The sequence below is a fragment of the Chrysemys picta genome, chromosome 1, assembly GCF_011386835.1.
Source record: "Chrysemys picta bellii isolate R12L10 chromosome 1, ASM1138683v2, whole genome shotgun sequence".
In the NCBI taxonomy this organism is placed as follows: domain Eukaryota; kingdom Metazoa; phylum Chordata; order Testudines; family Emydidae; genus Chrysemys; species Chrysemys picta.
The window spans coordinates 56,328,281-56,347,624 of record NC_088791.1 but is presented as its reverse complement, the minus strand read 5'-3'; positions in this window follow the sequence as shown (position 1 = coordinate 56,347,624).

Genomic DNA, 19,344 nt, shown 5'->3' with positions numbered 1-19,344 from the left:
CTGAGGCATAGACAAAGTAAGGTCCTGATTCATTAAAACACATAAGCACGTGCTTAAGTCCCCAGGGAGTAATTAAAGTTAACTACATGTTGAAGTGCTTTGCTGAACTGGGACCTAAGTAACCTGTCTGGGGTCACACAGTGCTGGCAGAACCAAGAATTCAACTCAGATTTCCTAAATCCCAGTTCAGTGCCTTACCACAAGACTATCCATTCTCCTATTAATAGTGAGAAAATGAGAACTTCTTACTAGCTGCTTTCCTCACTAACTGGCATAAGGAGAAGCAAACCATTGATACTGCACTGGTGGACTGTAAAGCACAGAAACAAATTAGTGGTCAGAAAATTCTTCCCTTTCATCAAAGGCTTGTGTTTTACTGGTGGATATTAATACATTTGCCTGTCCAGATTCTACTTTTTCTTTTTTTTCTTTTCCTTCAGTATTCTTTTTTAAACTATGTTTTGGGCAAAGATCAAATTGAGAGGGAAAGAAAGATAATGGTTTTCTTCCAAGCTCCAGCTATAAAATAAGTCCTACCCACAAGACATTGCTCGCACTAGATTGTGCAGGTCGTTGAAATATCACATGGGCTCCTTGGGCTTGGCTGCCACTCAGTGAGATTTGCATGGCCCACTGGGCTTCTTGAGTTTGGCTCACCCTGGACAGGGCTCAGATGCTCCAGTGGCTTCTGTCCGGATCCTTTTCATTGGGGGTGGAAAAAAGCTGCAGTACTCTCTGTAGCCTACAGCCTAGTGGTGCAAAAGTGAACTGTCACTCACAGTGGATCATGCAGTTCTTCAGTTTGTGATATTTCCTCTCCTTTCTTACAAGCTCGGAGCAGTGAAATAGTTAAGAGTTAACATTTAAAGAATTACCATTGGCATCTGAGATTAATGGAGCAATTTATACCTCTCAGACCCGTTTTAGATTCTACAAACACAGGCGGAGGTCACACCATTGATCAGCTTCAAAAACATGAATGTAATATATCTCAGCAATCATAACAGCTAAAGGGATATTTCAGTTACAGCTTCAACTTCGGAGAACAAGAATACAGCATGAAAGTGGAGCTGGTGTACTGGCCTAGTCTGAACCCTGACATTGGGATGATAGGGACCTACTTAATTGTTTCTTCTGGAACAGTAATCTCCTTTTATTTTTATTCTAGTAACCAGTAGTGTCCCCCTTCCTTGGAAACCCTTATGTACTTTTCTGAGCTCAGCATTCAGTGTGGCAGTGGTGGAGAATATATTTGCCATTCTGAGGGTTTACTATCACACATGTATGTGAAGTGTTACATACTCAAACTTTTGTCTCTCTCTAGCAATCAGTGTTGCTGCTTCTGTGTTTGGTTTATGGCCCGTTGCTAAGGCGTATTTCCCTAGCTCGGAGCTGGCTAAGCTTTGCTGCTTTCTGGCATGTGTTGCTTTGCTCTTTATTTATGAAATAGTTAAGCAGGAAATTCCCTATTAAGATGTTATCATCTTGTTTCAGCAGAGTCCTGGCGAGTAGAATGAAAGAAGCAATAGCACATACAGTTGTTTCTTCTCACATGCATCACCCCCACCATAAGGATTTAAAATATATAGGTTTCATTGTTACACAAAACACCAACCTAATATGATCACAACATGTGGCTCTCCTTCTTTCACCTTCCACTTGCTAGGAAACTTCTCCTCTACCCCAGCTAGAGTGATCCACATGTTCAACCCCCGCAGACTGAACTACTATAACGTGTGTATGGGGGGTTAAAGGTGGATGTCACGCTGTCATTCAGCCCTGGCAGAGCTCCATCGGCTGGACACTCACCAGCCAGCTGAGTCTGAGCCTCTGTATTCTTAAGCTTCCCTTTTCCAGAGTAGGTTGCAGTGCTGTTTCTTTCCTTGGCCTCTCTAGCACAGTTTCTGGGCACAGGCTCTGTCTGTTATCTAGCAGCCCTAGGCCCCATGACCAGCTCTGACCTCCCTCATTCCCTAGCACCCTTTCCCAGAGTTCCACCTTGTGGGCACTCTGGGTGTATAGTTTAATTATTTTACGGGCATGTGATAGGTGAAGCTGAAAGACACAGTTAGGCTTTTCAAGAGTTTCTTGATATAGTTACATATATAATTATAATAGCACAGAAGATACATAGATGCAGACAAAACATAAACACATCCATGCACATATTTCCCTGCCTCACTTTCCTCACCATTCTGGAACATTCTCTGGGTTTAGGACAGAGTGCTTTGGGTTGTCCAGGATCCTCCTCCTGCACACCGTGGCTTTTTCTCTGAATTATGGAGTTTCTCTCCACTATAGATCAGTTTCCTTTTACTTTGTTTTGCCCTGCAGTTAACAGGATCCTTCCTGCTATGAAAGCCTGTCCTTTTCCCCTCTCCTGCCCAAAGCTTCTTCTATGTCTTGATGAGTCCCTTGACAACTAAACACCTCGTTCCTCTGTTCTCCTTCTGGGGAAATTGCACTGCTCCAACCCCCAATCCCTTCAGACATATTTGGTTGAACTCGTTTCCCCAGTCTTCTGCCACCCCAATGTCCCAAGATGCTTCTACCTGAATGGGATCCATACAGGTTGAATGACCCTGCATTGTTCCTGGTCTGGAAGGGACATGCTACAGCTCTGAGGGCAGATGCCTGACTCCACATTCACTGAGGCATTCTATGATACAGCAATTACATAACATCAACCAGAATTCACAAGTTGTTTATAGATAGATATTCCAAATCATGACACATGCAAAGTGCGCCAGCATGGGCAGAATGCAAAAGCCAGCCTCCTCACTGGTTGGACCACTGTGTACGTATCATCCCTGTGGTCTAGCCACTCCATTGATTCCCAAGTCCACTTCCATTGCCAGTATAAGATTTTGGCCCTGAAAGGCACTGATGGGTCCAACTGCATCAATGACTACATCTCCATTCATAGCCAACCTAGAAAGCTGTGTTTCTCTGGGACAATGCAGTTAGTCAAGCCCAGGATGAAGTGTATCAAAGCAGGAAGGGAACAGTTCTTGGCTGAGGGGATTCAGTTATGCAACAAGCTTCCACAGCAGATTACACTAGCAAAGGTCTGACCATCTAAAGGTCATGCTGTAATACACTCCTTTTTGAGAAAGCTTTCCTGCATAATCACAAAGTCTGACATTTATAGATAAATTTACCATAACCAGAACTTCCTAAAACCAGCCAAGTGAGAAGAGCAGGAGATTCCATGAAGTTCCTATTCAGATGTAATTTGCTTTGGAAACAGAGAGATACAACAGTGATGGACACTATGGAAGAAAACCATAAGAAACGTATATCATTCTTTGCAATTACCAGCTATTAATGATCAAAGGAATTTAGGAAATGGATGATTAATTCACAAGTTCAGGAAGATTATTCTGGGGTCTAAGTAGCATCATGAATTACTTGAGTTCCTCTTTTTAGTCTGAAGTCTCAGGTTAAAATTCTGATTCAACGTCAGAAGTAAAAATAAGGGCCTGCTCCTCCTTCCTCTTGCACTGGAGAAAGGGAACCAATGAGACACAGATGCAGTATCTAAAAACGGGGGATTAGCGGAGCTGCTGCATGCTCACCTTTCCCCTGAATCTAAGGTTAAATCTCTGAACATTCTGTCCCCACTGAGCAAGTTTGAGCCTCTCATAGCTCCTAGTGTTGACCAGACTGTGAATGTACCATCTCCACAGAGTGACTGAGCATGCTCCGTCCCCTTACAGCTCCTATGTGTAACAGGCATGTGCATCAACCATCCCCACAGAATAAATAAGCCTGCTCCCTCCAGCCCAGAGCAAAAGGGACAATGCAGGATTTTCCCTGCAATGGCTTCTCCCAGCTGCACTGGGCTGGGGTGAGGCTGGGCACCAGAATTGAGAGCAGAAAGTCTGTCTCCTCAGTGACCATCCTGCCCCTCGCCCCCCACTGCTATCATCCAAGCAACATAGAGGAGGAAGCTGTCTGATTCAAATGCAAAGGGGACAAGAGTTGGACCTAGGACATTGGCTTAATGTCACTTAGGAACTCTGGCAGAGGCAAGAGATTGCAGTTCTCCAGGGCAGCATTCAACTGCCTTAACCATGATACCATCATTTCTCTTCCTCCCTGCCTCATTCACTACACTTCTTCCAACTTCTAAAATGAAGGAAGCAGGAGTTCTACAGACAATGGGACAAATGAGACCTTTTCCACTTGGTCTATCCAGAACACTTCCGTTCTCTGGAATCCAAAAATCTCAGTTCATCTCCAGCTCGTCACACGGATTACTTTATTAGTCATGCTACTGCTCTTTGCCCATGCTGGCCAGGCCAAGATGCAGGGGGTTTAGGTCCAGGTCCATTAAAATTCATGTCACACACCACACAGTTTATATACATCTTTCCTAGCCACTAACATCTATACTTCTTGCATGTAAAGACCAATTGTTTTGCAGATTGCATAAGGCAAGCTGATCAGTTTATGGTGTATCTGCCTACTTTGTTTACTATAAACATACCTAAAGTAATTAGTTTAGTTAGTTTCTGCCTCCCTTATTTACTATAAACATATTCACAACAGTTACCTGAATCAGCAATTATTTGCTGGGACTTGTCTTGTCTCAACTTGGGGCTGCTCATTTCAACTGAGACAGTCCTTCAGTCTCCTTCACTTCACAACCCTGAATCAGCCTCATAACAGCTCCATCTTGTGTACTGTATGAAGCAGGGGTCCTGTGGCAAAAATAGTTTATAGTCAAATAATTAAATATCATAACATATATGCACAAGGGTCCGAATTAAGGTTGCACAGGTAACCTTAATTCTGTCATTTCCAAACTTTGGGACATTTGACTTTGCAACCTTAATAATGTTCTCTTAACAATAGCTCTGTGTGTGTGTGTGTGTGTGTGTGTGTGTGTGTGTGTGTGTGTGTGTGATATTATTTAAATATATTGTAAATTTTAACTCAGTTGAAGTCTTCTCCTAATGGTGAAGCTAAATGAACCTAGACTATTTATAGCCCAATTTTTTCTAACAGAAAACAACAAATTTTAAAAATACAGATTAATTGGAAGTTAAAATGCCAGAGCTGACATTTCAGTGCTAAATTAATGATCTCAGCTTAAATAAGTAGACAATTAACTGGGCCTATTGCCATTATTCTCTTCAGATTCACATAATTATAAAATAGAATAAATATTTGATATTGTGGCAAAAGTGATTAAGGAATGATAGCGAGACAGGTGGGTGAGGTAATATCTTTTATTGGACCAACTTCTGTTGGCGAGAGAGACAGAACTCGTATGCACAGCTCTTCTTCAGGTCTGGGAAACTAAGGGCTCGTCTTCTCTGGCACTTTACAGTGCAGCAACTTTCTCCCTCAGGGGTGTGAAAAAACACCCCCCTGAGCGCTGCAAGTTTCAGCACTGTAAAATGTCAGTGTAGACAGTGCACCCGCATTGGGAGCCGCTGGTAGCTACGCCCCTCGTGGAGATGGGCTTTTTAGAGCGCTGGGAGAGCTCTCTCCCAGCACTCTGCCGCGACCACACAAGCCACGTTAAAGCACTGCCACGGCAGTGCTTTAGCATTGCCAGTGTAGACTAGCCCTAACTCAGAGTGTCACAGCTAAATACAAGGTGGAACTGATTGTTTAGGATAAGTAATAAATACATATTTCAAGGGACCATTCAAGGTGAAGTGGCCCATTAACACCCCACCAGTCATAGGGAGGAAAGGGGAGGGAAAGCCGCTGTGTGGGGTTGTTAGTGAGATATAGATTGTTGTAATAAGCCATAAATCCAGTGTCTCTGTTCAGTCCATGATTTTTAGTGTCTAGCAAAGTAACAAATTTAAGCTCCCAGGCTCATCTTTGAAAGTGTTGTGCAGGTTTCCTTTGAGGATGAGGAGGGCTGCTAGATCAGATATAGAGTGATTGCTTTATGAAAAGTGTTCACCCACAGGCAGACATGCCAACTCTCCTAAATTGATTGTGAGAGACACAATTTCTGAGTAAAATTAAGTCTCACTCATGATTTCACGATAGAACTCAGAAATGTGAGAATTTTTTTCCCAGCCGCAGCTGAAAAGAAAAAAAAAATCCTGACATTTCAGAGTTCTAAAAGTGAGACTTAATTTTACTTAGAAATCCAGTCAGCTGCCCCAGGCATGGCAAGGCCAGTCTCCTGCAGTCAAGCCCTGGGCATTGGGTGGAGGGGCCAGGCTCCCACTGTCCAGCCGCGGGTAGGCTGGCGGAGGATAGAGGTACCCGTAAGGGCAAGCAATGGCGGTGGGGAGGGGAGAGGGGCAGAGAGAAGCAATCAGGCAACAGACTCTTGGGGTGGGGGGTGGGGGGGAAAGGTGGCATGAGGGTGGGGCCTCAGGGGGAAGGGATGGTACAGAGGAGCGGGGCCATGGTTCCGCCGCTCCTGATGGGGGGGGGGGTTCCACTATCAAGCCCTGGGTGCAGTGGGGCCAGGCTCCCTTTGTCAAGCCCTGCATGGGCAGTGGGGATCCTGCTGTCAGTCCGGCATGTGGTTGGGTTCCCACTATCAGCCCCAGGCAGCTGCTCCCCTGCCCGCCTGAGAAGTGGGAGAACCCCACTGCATCCCCTCCGGGCCTGGGGAGGGTGAAGAACCCTAAGGAGCACAGGTGAGGCTGGGAGGGCTGAACTATGGCCTGGGGGCTGTAGAGGGGCTGAAGTGAGTAGGGGGTGGGCTGATGGAGTGGGCACTGTATTGATGGTGGGTTCTGAGCAGATGGGGTGAGTGCTTGGAGGGTGAACTGAGGGCAGTGGGGGATGATGGGGTGGGGGCTGAACTGATGGGGTGGTGATGATGGAGTCTGGGGGATGGGACTGAGGGGGGTGTGAATTGAGGGGGGGTTGAGAGGGGACAGAATTGATGGAGGACTGGGGGACAGGATTAGTTGCTGGGCAGGGTTAGGGGCGAGGGGGAACAAAATCACCTTGTCCAGTACATATGGGAGAGTGGGCAGCACTAATTTTCACATGCACTCACCCTGGGCCTGGGGAGTTCAAAAATCAAGAGACTGACCTAACAGACAATGTAATCTTGTTTAAAAATCTCGTGATTTTGGGGCCAATCTCATGCTTTTTGATCTCTTGAAGTTGGCAATACTGCAAAGGTGATATGGCATTTTTGTCTTATTTTCCTGTGTGAGTTCATTTGAGCATAGTGCATATAAGGAATGATACTCATACATTTATTGCTATACGTTATATTTGGAATGGGAAGGAGACTCCCTGCAAAAATAATCCAATTAAAATTATTCCAGGGAACCAGCCCAAACTACTAGTATTTGCTGGAAATATATGAGCAATTTAGAAAATTGTTGCTGGATAAGATGTTCAGAGCACATTTTATCTCATAGTTATAATTTCCTTTGAAACACTAGATGTTAAAATGAGTATCCTTTTGAGATTCAGATATAATCAGCCCTAGGGGCATCAGTGATGTTTAAACCCAGAACATTAGTAGTAAATGCTTGAGCATCTACTGATTGAACTCAAGGACTAAATCCATTAGCTGGAAGCATTAACAAACATAACCTCTTACATGGACACTCAAGTAGTACAAAACTCTATAATCAGCTAATGTAGGTTACCCACATAATCCTTCCACTTGGCTACAAGTGCACCCTGTCTTCACCATTTCACATTTTAAATGTAAGCTGTTCATGGCATGGACAGCCTCCATATTGTGGATTTTTTTCTACATTTGCTCTTTGGCGTTGGTTGCTGGATGTTATTCACCACACATCCTTCAGCTGCTCAACATAATTCTCCTTGGCCACTGTGCTTCTTGTCCTTCTTCACTTAATCCTCCCCTTTATACCTCCCTCATCTCTGCTGTCAGCTATGCCTTTCTCTCCATTACTTCAACAACGGGGGCCCACCGAAAAAGCTCTAATACTATGCTTTTATATAATAAGACAATGTATATGGAAACATGGAAATAATATAAGGTGTATCTGTCATCACCTGTACTACTTTGTATATTGTATCCCTTCCCCCACACTTCATCTTTGCCTTTTTAGATCATAAACCCTTTGGAGCAGGGACTATGCCTCTTAATGTGCTTATACAGTGTTTAATACAATGAGGCCCTCATCCTAGAAGTGATACATAATAAATAATACTAAATAATAATAATAATAAATACTAAAGCTAAATCTAAAAAACCAAAATTGCTATTGATTACATCTTGACAAAATTGGAGAAAACGTCCCCTGAGTTACAAAGAGAAATGGTGCTGTGACAATGAGGTCATCTATCAGACTTGTAAGAAAACAAGAAATATTGTAAGAAAACTACACTTGCCAGGAGCTATATAACAGATCTCACTGACTAAATGGTAAAAACAGCCATTTAAAACACACCAGACCAATGTATTTCAGAGCAGCCCTGGTCTAACCTCTATTTGATTACAAACACATTGGACACCATTCCACAAAAATTTTGCAAGCAAGGCTGGTTCATAAGCTAATGCTGCCTTGGGCAGCTCTGACTTACACTCTATGTTCATTTTTAGGGGAGTTTAAAGTTTATATGATTCACTATTCAATTTTTAAAAGTACTTACTATAGCAATCTAACACCATGTATTGTGTGTTAATGGTCTCATCGGGGAAATACACCATTGCGACAAAGTTGGCTCAAGAGATAGGAAAAAACACTTTAAAACTTGAACATCTTGTGGTTTTCATGAACCAGCATTTAACTCTATTTCCCCATTGTTGCATATTGCAGTATTTGACTCAAGTGTGTACAGTTTGATTAAAAGGTATCTTTACTTCTGAAAAAAATATTACACAGCATAGATCAGTTCAACAAGTTTGCTTTTTGCAACATTCTAGCTCTTTGCAATTCCTTTATTGTAATGTTATAAATGTTATTACATAGCCTTATTGTGTTAAGAGACTTTGCATGTATTCTTGGTGACTCTACCACTGCAAGGTCTAACTCTTTAGATGGAAGTAGGTAAAAGAGCTGCGATACCAAATATATCCGAAAGTATATCACAGAAAACTTAGTCATCATCTCCTGAAATCCATCAAAATAGTGCAGCAGACATTCACAAGAAACCAGAGACCAGACTACGTATTCAGAATCATGTGCAGGTCTGACTCTATGGAAAATTGTTTTTGGTGACAAATAACTGTCTGTTCCTGTCCTAGCTTGAAGAGATCCAGCTGAACTGACCACAACTTCAAATAGCAAAAGCTGAAAGCGGTCTAACTGTAGTTCTGCAGAAGCATACGCCTGCTGTGAGGCAGAATTGGGCATCAGAAAAGACCTAACTGTAGATTTACAAGGATAATGCCATATGTTATCAAACCAAAAATCACAGCAGATCTGGAACATCTAGTAAAGTTTCTTTCATCTCACATATAACAAATAGACACATCCCATTATTTCAGAATTAAAAGATGGCAACATCATAATTCATGGCTATTTCAAAGTAACTGTAAGCAGGTCTGAATGAACTCTCCCCTGACACCTTGCTGGGAGTGCGAGAGACTTCAGGCGCAAACTGTATTTACATGAACACACCTACTCTACTTAGATATCCAGCAGATAGAGCAGTGTTGATCAAAGTGATCAACTTTGGCTGGAGTTGGGTTACAAATCACATTAGTATACTTAATGCAGGGGTAGTGAAATGCTGTTATCAATGTTATTGTCTTCATTTATGAATAAAGGGGAGCAGAACTGTGCTTAACCTGTTCCAAATGCGGGGGTCACCCTCAGCTGAAAGTACCTAGTTAAGCCAGAGGCTCGAATGCCAGAGCCCTGTGAAAGTAAGAAGGGAGGAGACAGGTATCCTAGCCAAGAGGTGTGGATGCTCCCTAAAGGTTCCCAGTCTGGTTTAACCTGTTCCTCCCCACCGTTCAAAGATAGAGCTAATTAGGTTCCATTAGGAGCCTTTGTTATTTTAAGTGCTTAAAGGAGAGCTGAAATCACTTGCGATAGCATTTCTGCCCAGCCTGCTAAAATCTGACAATCACTAAAAGACTGACCTGAAGTGGTCACAGCAGAGAGGCAAGTGGCAGCAGAAGGTAACTGCTGGACGGGAGGAGCAGCAAGCAGGAGCCACCAGCAGGGCGGCCAGCAAAAAGGAGCAGCGGCTAGCGGGGTGACCAGTCACAGCAAGTGCTCAGATGGTGGAGCAAACAAGCTGCCTTCTTCCCTGGGTGGGAGGTGAACTCACACAGATGCACCTCTGAACCCTGGGTCTTCACTGACCAAGGACAATCATTGAGTGGGGTATGGTGAGGGAGCAGAGAGGGGCACAGTAAAGGAACTTTTGGTTGTAGAACTCAAGAACATGAGGCAGAAGACACTGTCCCACGCACTCTGGAGTGGGCGTCCTGCTCACACTTTTATGATTATGAATCCTGCTTGTGGCATTTTAACTAATTAATGTTGGGTGACTTCTCTCCTTTCATTAAAAGTTTCTTTTCTACACTCAGACTCTGTGCTTGCGAGTGGGGAAGTATTGCCTCTGAGAGGCATCCAGGGGTGATGTGTAATTTTCCTAGGGTACTGGGGGGGGGGCTCGAGTCAGTTCTGTGTTGTATTGTTGAAAAGGAACCCCTGGCAGAAGGGTTACATAACTATAAATCTGGTGTTAACATATATGCAGAATAATCACTTCATTGCACTGAAGATCTCAACAACATTGACCTATTGAAAGCTTATTCACAAATGCAAATGGAGAAAAATCCCAAGAATTACTAAGAATAGTGACACATCATGAGGATTTGTACTAATAACACTATTTACATTTTGATGATAAAAATGGCACCAGCCATGGTCAAAAGAAAATGGTTCAGTAGGTTGATAAGAGTATAGTACTATCTAGATAACATTCTACTGACTTGCCAGAATGAAAGAAAATGCATCTCAAGAACCAAGATGCATCTCTGGAGGATTATGGTCAGAGAGCTCACAAGGTAATATATGAATTTTCCAGCACTCCAAAACACCAGATAAGGTCAAGCCCATAGTGTCAGTTTCCAGGTCCTAAAAATATGAGTAAATTACATACATTTCAGAGGATTACTGAATTATGGGTACTTCATTTGTCATCTGCCTATTGCACTGAACCCTCTTCAGAATCTAGAAGTGAAAAACTAAACTTAGATAAATGAATGTTACAAAGGAGGGGGTGGATTTTATGTTTTCTACATCCTCTTGTTGATTGCAATGTAAGGGCACGTCTTCACTACCTGCCGGATCGGCGGGTAGCGATCGATTTATCGCGTCTAGTGTAGATGCGATAAAATCGATCCCCGATCGCTCTGCCGTCGACTCCGGAATTCCACCGCAGCGAGAGGCGGAAGCGGAGTCGACGCCGTCCTCACAGCCAAGTAGCTGAAGTTGTGTATCTTAGGTCGACCCTTCCCCCCTCCCCCGGAGTGTAGACCTAGACTAAGTCCCACTTTCCTAGTCGTCCTTTTTTAGAAACAGCACCACCTAGTGACTTGCCTCCTCTTAGCAGATTCTAGTCAAGCTCACTTTGCAGTTCTGACAGCCCCTGAGGGCATGAACCACATCTTGTAAAATGATCATTTATGTTTACTGTACAGTGCTATATACATTTAGATTATTCTTTATGTGGGAATTATAAATATTTTTTAACTCAGTGACTATTTGATAATCTGTCTTGTCCCTTCCCTGATCGTCCCTGACTTCTCATGGCTAAGCAGCAACAACATTCATAGAAGATGACCGCCCTGCTCCATTCAACTCTTTGGCAGGATTGGGGCTTTAAAGAACAGGTGGTTCTGAAGCTATGTTACTGCCAAATATCTGAGTGAAACAGGATTGATAGTAGTGGCTTCTTGTTGAAGACTTGTTACTGTTGAACTGAAAAAAGGAAGAGACATGAGGAGGAAGAAGCAAGAAAAGAAGAGGAGGTAGGAAGAGGACAAAATGTGGAGAGAGGAAGGAATTTAAAAACTTCACACACCTCATGCAGATACTATATTACATTTATCTGAAATTACTTGAGATTGCGTAGACATAATTGAAGAGTTCTAGGTTTGATGCACTTCAGATAATTTAAAAAAACTTTTCTTAGTTTGGTTTTGTCATGGGAAAAGCACACAGATATTGCCAAAATGTCAGTACAGCTGCCCAAGTATATTTCTTCATCTAAAGTGTGGTGAAAAGGATCTGGTCTTCTATAGCCTATAGCTGTCTCTGCCTTTTGGCTATCAGACCAGAGGCCCAAGGAGAACTCAAGGAATTGTGTGTAACCAGAGCTGCAACTTCCTTTTGTGGGAAATAAATTCTTATGTCCTCTCAAATCTCTGTCTCCAAATCCTAGGTTACCTATATTACATCACTTTCCCAAACCAGATCAGACCAGTACATCCAATTAACATCACCCATGCTTATTGTAAACCACTACCTGAATAATTAGGAGGTCATTATCTCCTTAAGTGTCCCTTTCATCTTGCATTAATGGTCTTCTAAACCTTTGAAATGGGCCCTTTGTTAGCAGGTTCTAGAGCAGCTCCTTTTAGAAGAACAACAAAAATAAAAGTGGATTTCCCTACCTTCACAAGTCTGTCAGATCCTTGAAAAGAAATCATACAGGTAAGAGACATATTTTGAGATCATGATCATTCTCAACATCATAACTTGTAAATCCAGGTACAGCTCTCTGTCACTCTGCATGTTTCACTCTGCATGATACATTACAAGGCTTTTCTCTACAGATGCTCCATGTTAGCTGTGTCCCTTTTTCCAGCAGTTGCTGCTGTTGTGGCAAGACTCCCTTTAACCCCTAAAGCACTTGCAAATATCTCAATCAGAAATGTGTCCTATGGGTACCAAGGAGAGCTGCCCTGTGCACTCTTTTGAATTTCATATACTTCTGCAGTCTGTTGCTCAAATTTAGGATAGTGTTTATTTTTAAATTTGGCTATTTGTATGCGATATTTCCCATGTAAGAGCTTCCTGGAAATACTGGGGAGTTTTTAAATATTTAGATCCTAATATTGGAGAAGTTTGCTCAAGCACTTGTTAGAGAAATTGAAACACATAACAGTAAAAAACATCTTCTTGTATTTCGGAGTCCAGCGCTTGGGGTTGAGAGGCAGTGTGATCCAGTGTTTCAAACTGGGATCTTGGAAGGTCCTGGATTCTTATAATCTGTATTTATCTATTGCAGTGGTTCTCAAACTGTGGGTTACGACCCCAGTGTGGGTTGTGACCCCATGTTAATGGGATCACCGGGGCTGGCTTAGACTTGCAGGGACTTGGGGCCAAAGCCCAAGCCCCACTTCCTGGGGCCCAAGCTCAAGCCATTCAGCCCTGGGCGGTGAGACTCAGGTTACAGGCCCCCTGGCTGGGGCTGAAGCCTTTGGGCTTCAGCTTTGACCCCTTCCCCGCTTGGGGCAGTGGGGCTCGGGCTTTGGCTTCCCCCCCAGCACATGAGGCAGTGGGACTTGGGCAGGCTCAGGCTTTGGTTCCTCCCCCCCCCCCCGGGATCATCTAGTAATTTTTTTGTCAGAAGGGGGTCACGGTGCAATGAAGTTTGAGAACGACAGATCTATTGCATTAACTTAATATATTATCTTTCACAACCCACTTGAACTCAGTCAACGTAGCTGTAAACTGAACAAGGTTGAAACTACATTTGGATTATATATACTAGATAAATACATCATAGTCTCCTTTCTCTCCTTCCAATCTGTAGCTGAGGCCTGGCCTGACATGAGAATTAACACACGAAGGGAAGCCTCATTTCTTGGAGGATAGAATTAGGGAAGTAAACATATCATTAGGTTTAAAACAGAATATTTGTTCTAAATGAGATAAATAAATAGGTCAATAGGCTAAAAAGATAGAATGTCTGAGCCAGCTAAGATAAGAGGGAGAACACACAGGGAACCATTCACTAACAAGGGATGAGATAAGTTAGGAATGTAAAGATGAGGTAAAGAGTTGGTTGAATATGGACAATGCATGGACACAGCACAGGGACTGGTTCCCGCAAGGTAACAAAGCTAATCCCAAAACACGTGATATAATATGTAGTAAATGCAAGGTAGTGTGCAAATGTATATAAAGGATGAGGTTTTCTGTGTACCTTTGGCTTGATCAACTCAGCATAGATTTGCTGTATGCCAAATAAAGGACCCTGAATGATGAAATCTGGAGTCAAATTGAGTTTTTTGAATCCCAAAGAACTGGTTGAAGCATTTTCTCAGAACTGGACAAGGTTTTCTGGATAAGCTAAGTGGAAAAGGTATCAGAGGGAATCCCAACACAAATCAGCCAAGTAGTAGATGATATCTTATAGGTAACATATCTAGAACAAAAAAACATTCACCAACTGATAATTTTTCTCAGAAAAATTTAAGAAGAAATTTCAAAAATGAAAACTAGGTCATGGTCAATGCATCACAGAGCCAATAGAAAAAAAGATAACTCGTATTCCCAATAAGTTACAATGTTCTTCCAATGATATAGATGGCATTTGTAGCCTATAGGTATTTGCTACGTAAGGGTGGGCATAAGTTAAGGCAGTAATGTACTGAGCCTACAAGGCCTGTAAGACAATAGCTTAGATAAACAAGGCACAGGGCCTAAAAGCCTTAACATAAGCAGCTAGCTAGGAGTAACCCTAGGTCCTAGGATAGCACAAGGTAGAATGCTGTAATGACTAAACTGCTGACAAGTAACCACAGGATGCTAGTTTATACCAACTTGGGATATTTTAAGTTGGTAACATCAGCAGATGTCTGACCACAAGAGAGCCATGGTAACTAATTGACATATATGCTAATAAGCTTGAGGTAAAAGGACTGGTAACCTATGGGAGAAGGGCACCACAACATTAGTAGGGTGAGGAAATACAAATAAAGAAAAGGAGAGAAATGCCTACAGAATATGCATCAGGCGTAGTGGTGTCAGTGTAACAGATTATAAAAGTTGTATCCTTTAAGAGGTAACTCTTGGGAGATTTCAAGATGACCACTGGTGATGCGGATGAGAAAGGTGATGATGAGGAGGAAGATAATGACTAACATTTCAGGTTGTTCTGCAAGGGATGGTGTGAGTTTATGGATGCTCAGATTCACATTCTGTATTATCTCTACCTTGCTGGGTTGGAGTGTTACTAATTTTGCAAACTGTATTAATACAGTAGAGCCTCAAAAATATGAACACCAGAGTTAGGGACTACCCAGCGAACTTGACACCCTGTGGAACTGGAAGTCCTCAATCAGGCAGCAGCACAGACCAAAGAAATAAAATAAATACATTTTTTAAAAGGGCAATTTAAAGCCCCAAAGCTCAGGGCTTCAGCTGTGGGGGTGGAGGGTATTAGGGCTCCAGACGGGGGGCGGGGCTGGGGGCTTCTGACCCTCATGAGCACTGGGGCTCAGGGCTTTAGATGGGGGGGAGCACTGGGGCTCTAGGCTTCAGCCTCACAGCTCTGTTCCCAGCTTCAGCCCCGTGGGGGGTGCCAGGGCTCAAGGCTTCAGCTACAAGGGGAGCGCCAGTTTTAGCCCCCGCACTCCCCCCCCCCCCATAACTAAAGACCCAAGCCCCGGTGCCCATCTCGCCCCTGCTGAAGCTGGGAGCAGAGCCATGGGGAGCACTGAGCCCCAGCAGGGCAGACGCTGGGACCAGAGCTACAGGGCTGAAGACCTGACACCCAACGTGCTCCCAGGTCTAAAGGACTGAGCCCTGGTGCTCCTGCAGGGCAGAAGCCCTGAGCCTCCCACCTGGAGCCCTGGCACCCTGAGGGTCAGTAGCCCTGACCCATCCCCCCCACCTGGAGCCTTCACACACACCGCGCCTTTTGCCCCAACCTGCCGTGTCGCTGAAGTCTGTAACCTCTTCTTCCGAGTTATGGAACAGTTCAGAGTTACGGACAACCTCCATTCCTGAGGTGTCTGTAACTCTGAAGTTCTACTGTACAACTATTACAAATACCAATGATTTTTCCTAAGTGTGAGTGTTGCAACTGTGCACATCAGGGTCCCCAGATGAACAATAATTTTAATAGTACTGGGCCTGTTCTTGATACAAGAACCTACCGGACCTCTGAGTGTAAATTGGGAATTCTTAAGTAATCAATATATTTAATACACAATCAATAGATCAGGCAACACATTCAATATACATTCCTATTGATGTTCAGTCATCACCTATCCTCACAGTATTCAAACAGGAAATTCTACAGAATAATATAAGCAAGCATCTAGTCAAGACAATAGCTCAGGTCAATGAATTATGCCTATATAGCATATTTATAAAATATGTTTTGGATTTTCATTTTTGGCAAATGATATGTATTTGTAAATCCTTTCTTAAGTTGACACAATTGTAAACAGGGTGTACAAGCTTAATTGAGATATTCCCTAAAAATGTCTTTAACCAATATACAATTAAAGAAAAAAAGTTTTTTCTGTATTAAGGTTTTGCTCTGTCTACATTTAAATTCCATCTTTTCCTTTGCACACTGAAATATTATCCTTTCCCCATGAGTACTGAAGTATTATTTTTTCCTAACATTTATCTCATTCTGCTTTCTTCTTTGTTTTCCCAAAGGTTTATTTTTTTTAACATAGTCTAATTTGGCCAGATCCACCTACATATGTTCAGCTTTCCAGTGATTCATTTCAGATGTTCCTTCTGCTTATTTCTAGTCAGCATTTGTTTCCATCATTCCCCATATGTCAACAGATTATTTTGAATTCAGCTGTCTTCTCATTTAGGCATTTAGGGTTAGCCATGTTTTCCATGCTGGGGTAGTGGGTATAGAACAGAATATAAGAACTTGTTCCAGAATAAAGAGTTTCCAGAGTGCTCATCTGCCATTGGTTTATAATTCCAGTATATATATATAAGATGAAAATCATTTCCTGTTTCTCCCTTCTGCACAAATGATCATTCAGCAGCATACTTTTTCCTTCTTAGGCAAAATTTTCTTTTCTTCTTTCTCTGTTGATTTCTTATGTTAAATTAAAGGGTGATGTTGCATCGTGTGTGAACACTGTCAAGTCCAAGTAAAAGCACATGCTAATTAAGTGTTCTTTATCATGCAGTTGTATAGACCTGTCTTATACAAATTTTCTCCCTTCAGTTTTATAGATTCCAGCTGCAGTAATTTATCTTCCTCCATGTTTCAAGGGCTACTGTTCAACATTTTTTTTTTTGACAAATGAGGAAAAACATACAAGCTCTTATTTTCCTTAGAGAAATTCCTAACATTTTCCCCATACAGGGAGATCATTGAGATTTAAAAATCTTTGCTCTTCCTATCATTCTATTCTCTTTTACTAAGCTGTTAAGTCCCGCTGAAAATTCTAAAGAAGATAGCAGGAACTAATATTTCATTGCATGGACAACCTTCAATGGACTAAGCTGCTCCCTTCCCCATGCATTATTCTGCACAAATATTTTTTCCTATTAGCCAGTTAATGGTGTTTCAGTGCAGCAGAAATAGTTTGTGCAATTCTTTCCTCATTTAACATTTTGTTTCAGTTTCAGAATGAAAACCAGTTGGCATTTTGAATAAAAAGATTTAAAAAAAAAAAGCTGGCAGCTATTACACTTTAAGTAGGGCAGTAATTTGTGTTGCTAAAAACTTTCAGTGCAAACACTGTCACCTTCAATTAAATCACATTTGCTTATTTATTTTTAAAGTATAACAAATAATTTGTGAGTTATCCCTTTGGTCATGACCAGGATCTGAACCCCACATAATTCAAACGTTGTGCAGACAATAGATAGATAATGGAAGGCCTGTGTCCAACCTGAGAAATTTTTGATGCAACTTGAAAATTCATTTTAGGATTTTAGCTTTCTCAACTGTTTGTTAAAATCACACACTAAATCAAATTTAATTAGCTATATTTATCTGGTGGATGGTACAATATTTTATAATAGCATAAATTCCTTTACCTAATTGAATAATGCATTTCATATGATTTTTACAAATTGCCAAATTGATTCTTAAATATATTATTTGGATCCAAGCCCAAGGTGATCAAAATTGATTTAATATGTGGCATCACATAAGTGAAAACAAATGTTTTGTGACTTATTTTACATTTAACATCTGCATTATGAATAAAAGTGTTTTATGCTAAGTTTAAAATGTGAAAAGTTTATTAGAGGGTGGAAGACAGAATTACTGAGGAGCAAAATCCCATGCAAACAAGTGGCACATTTATACAAATCCAATTTGTGTAATATTGAATAGGATTTTGAATGGCCTTTATCATCTACCCAGATCACAGATATGAGTTCATTTATAGGATCAACCTTTCTCCTCTCTTGAAGAAGTTGTAGCTAACTATATTTTAATCGGTTTTCAGTGGTCTGATAAAACAGCCTTACTAGTGTCCTATCAGGGGTTCTCAACCTCTCTCTTTTTGAACCCTCCTCACCCCACAAACATTATAAAAACTCCCATGGCCCACCTGTGCCACAACAACTGTTTTTCTGCATACAAAAGCCAGGGCTGGCATTAGGGGTGTCAGAGAATAACAGAGTTCTCACTTTTTGTTTGGGTACAGCAAGTCAGATACTTTATTTTCTCAAGCAATTGCGTAGAGGGAGAGAGCTAAACAGGTCTCTCAACAGGTAAACAATTACAGCAAGCATTTATACTTTTTGTTACAGACAATAATGAGCAACAGCTGCATTTTGTTTATACATAGGTCATTCTGATAGCTTGTTTTGCTCACTAATGTAGACTCTTAGTCTACATTCCATATTATCTATACATTATCTACACAAGATCGCAACAACTTCTCACAGTTCTTTCCCACTCGCCTCACACATTCCTCGCTTCTACAAATCTCACGTTATTAGGGTTACAGTTAGCCTGACTCTTGCTAACGAACTGTCATACATTGCATCCCCTTCCTGTCAGTTCTTTCTCTGCTTCCACAGGGGGTAACAAGCAGGGCAACTGCCTATGACCCCACGCCACAGGGGGGCCCGTGAAGCTGAACTGTTTAGGTTTTGCCTTTAGCTCCACATGGCAGGGCTCAGGGCCCTGGGCTTCAGCCCTATGTGGTGGGGCTTCGGCTTTCTGCCCTGGGCCCCATTAAGTTTAATGCCAGCGCTGCTTGGCGGACCCCCTGAAACCTGATTGCGGCCCCTGGGGACCCGGACCTCTGGTTGAGAGCCACTGATCTACATTGTTTTAGAGCTGGATCAGTCCATAGCATGGAAGCATGAAGCTGCAAGTCACCAGAAGCAGACTAGGGAGAGAACTGTGATTGAGAATTACATGTTCTGGGAGAGGAGGTGGAGAGAAGTAACCTGCTACTAGACTTAAGCGGTAGCAGATTACCTTCCCCACCACACCACC